Raw genomic sequence first — 3,276 nt, 5'->3', positions numbered from 1 at the left:
AATTAGAAAGAGCTAAACTTGTTTGTTAAAAATTATGATCAACAAGACTCTTTTTTGTTAAAAAGAAAATAAAAAAAAGTTTTGAGTTATCGGTTTGTTTGAATTTGGGTTAACAAAACTTGTAAACCGATTATTATCGATTTATTTGAGTTTGGGTTAACAAAAAGGTTAACAAATAAGAGACAGAGGGGACAGAGACTATTTTGGGGACAGAGGATTTGAAGCCGTGTCTGATGGTTGTTATGTCCTTATTTGGGGCATGACAAATTGCTACCCATCACTTAGCTACTTTAACAAATGAACCTTTAGAGAAAATCGAAGACATTGATGCAATACCTATCGGCAGATCTAACCACAAGAGGGACCTTCTCTAAGACTTCCATATAGATAAAAAGCAAACGGCAATCTTTTTTTTTTTTCCTTTAAGTGTAAGTAGTCGGAGGTTTCGAATCTGAGATTTTTCGTTTATATTCTCTCTTTTCGAACCATCCAAGTCATTTCTTCTCCAAGCAAATGGCAATCTTAAAATAACTAATCACTGAAAATTTCTGGAAAGAAAAGATATTAAGGGAGATTACGAAAGGATAGTGCTCTTCGGTTCCGAATTCAGCATTTACCTAAAAGAACCGATCTTATTTTTTGTAATACCCACCAATTATTTTCCTAATACCATAATTGAAACATACACACTGTTGACATGTGACAGCACTTAAAGAAATTCCGTAAGAGGAATTGCATATGGAATTGAAATGTCACATACAGATCTAAATCTATATTTTTAAACTCGAATTAAATTAGTTAGTTTGATAAGTTGAACCGAGAGCCGAATAAGTGTTCGGTCTGAGTCCTCCTTAACAGTTGCTTAAAACTAATTCGGTCAAACCCGATAAAAAATCTGGTTCAATTATGATTTAGTACAACAGGTAAGAATTGGCTTTTTTCATTTTTCCTTCTTGCTGCTTTTTTTGTTTAAAAAAACAAATTTCCTTTACCCTACCGAGATTTCATCCCTTGCAAACTCATTTCTTTCACGCCCACTTCTTCCTCTTCAGTCAGCCAGCCTCGATTCCATCAAAACCAACCTCACATTAGTTTCTTAAACAAAATTTAATCATAGATCTTGTACCAAATCGCATTGTTTTGAAAATCAGATCGGATTGACCGATTCGATCATCGGACCACGAACTGTTCATAGCTTCGGTCTGGTTGATACTTTGGGTTGGTTAGACTCAAAAATCGGTACGAACTGTACAAATTGGATTGAACCGTTGAACCAGCAATTTTTTTATTTTTGTTTATTAAATTGAAAAAAATTAAAAGAAAAAACGAATAGGTTTTCCATAACCCTAAAGACAAATTATTAAATGCCACACCCACTCACTTTCGTCTCATTTTTTTGCCTCTTATCAAATTTGTATCAAGTTTGCTGACATTATCTGATTTTTTGTAGTGATTTGATCAATTGAACCTTTGATACTTGAACCTAACCTCGTTTGAGTCATTGTCCAGTCTAAATTTCAAAATACTAATCTATATTGGATATCATGCATAAGAAGTGCCCTTTTGATTGAAAAATTAATCACACGTACAATATCGAACATGTTGCCATTCTCCAACAACTTATGTTGATTGGGAAAACTATTAAGTAAATGGATCATACCAAGATCATCCTGCAACATACCATTTCTTGTAACATACTATAAACTACTAGCTGATGCAAATTTCAACACTTGTTGGAGAATACTTTATTAAGTATAGCAGTTGATAAAATTAGCCTATTAGCTGATTTATTATCGTGCATATGATAATATATACAAAAATATAGGACAACAAATTATTAGGAAGAAAAACTTGAGAAAATCCACGAAAAAGACTTAGTATCTAAGTCAAGACCCCAATTTTGACTCTAAAATTTAATCTATTGGGTTTCGAATCCTTACTTACATATTAAGTGTCTTTTTTTCATTTTTTGAACCAATGTGGGACATAATTTTCTACTCATAAACCTAACACCTAACAATCTCTCTCTTCATGAGTAGCCCTTCAGATTAAACCCAAGTTTGAAACTCTATTGAACTAGAACATCCAGTGAAACATGTAGTTTCATTAAACAGTGCGAAACTTGTAATTCCATTAAACAGTAAAATTGAAAATTGTATATTTCTAAACGCTATGGTATTGTCACCAATCACTTAATTTCAAATAGTTAACTAGAATCCAAACATAAGCTCTGATATTACTTGTTACGGAAAAAAACTCAAGAGAATTCATCAAAAGAGTCCGATATATAAGTCAAAACCCAACTTTGACATAAAAAGTTAGTTGATCTCAGACATTTACTTATATATTAAGAGTTCATTCTTCATCTTTCAAACCAATGACAATTCCCTATTCATGAACCTAACACGAATAAGTTTCACCGAATTAGTATTTGAGCAAATTTTATTACGACTTAAGGAAAAAATGTGCATGCTATAATAGGAATTTTTTTAATCCTTTTTATTTGTTAAAATATTCACTCCTATTGTTCATGGACACAAGTAAATTTTAGAACTTCATTCCAAATTGATATAAATCCACTTGTATATCAGAACTTTTTAAATCCGTTAACTATTTCTAATTGGTTTCTAGCTAGATTAAGGGAACAATATTAAATATCAAAACTTTTTCATGCCACCAAAGAGCACTTACTTTAAATCTTTTACTGAATTGCTGTGTCCTTAAAATCGGATTAGGTTGGCTGGTTCAGTCAATTGATTTAGGAATCAATTTGTTGTTCATTCTGACTTTTTTGAAAATTTAGGATGGTAGAGACCTTGAGCTTAATCTAAAAAAATTGAAAAAAAAACAATTATTTATTTTTTCTTATATTGTACCTTTTTGGTTTTTCGTTTTTAAATTTTCTTTAGATTCTCTTAGCTTGAGTTTGATAGTTAAAATATACTATTTATTTTTTGACTCTAGATAATTTAGACAACTAAAAAATCTCTCATGCACTTTTATTTTCTAGTTTCACTTACAATTTTAATTTCAATATTTTTTTCAAGTTTTAAATGCATTTAGTACCCTTAACATTTCATACAATTTGTACTTTCTCCCTTAAAATTATTTTTATTACATTTTCTTCTCTTGACTAGCGCTCAACACCAATGATTTAGAAAAAGACATTAATGCCCTCATATTAACCTATCAGTGGAGGTAATACTCGAAAAAAATATGATTTGTTTTCATTTTGAGAAAAAAATTTCTTTAAAATATGATCTCAGCACTTGAAAG

The sequence above is a fragment of the Coffea arabica genome, chromosome 1c (genome assembly GCF_036785885.1).
Source record: "Coffea arabica cultivar ET-39 chromosome 1c, Coffea Arabica ET-39 HiFi, whole genome shotgun sequence".
Classification (NCBI taxonomy): domain Eukaryota; kingdom Viridiplantae; phylum Streptophyta; class Magnoliopsida; order Gentianales; family Rubiaceae; genus Coffea; species Coffea arabica.
This window is presented reverse-complemented; position numbering follows the sequence as displayed.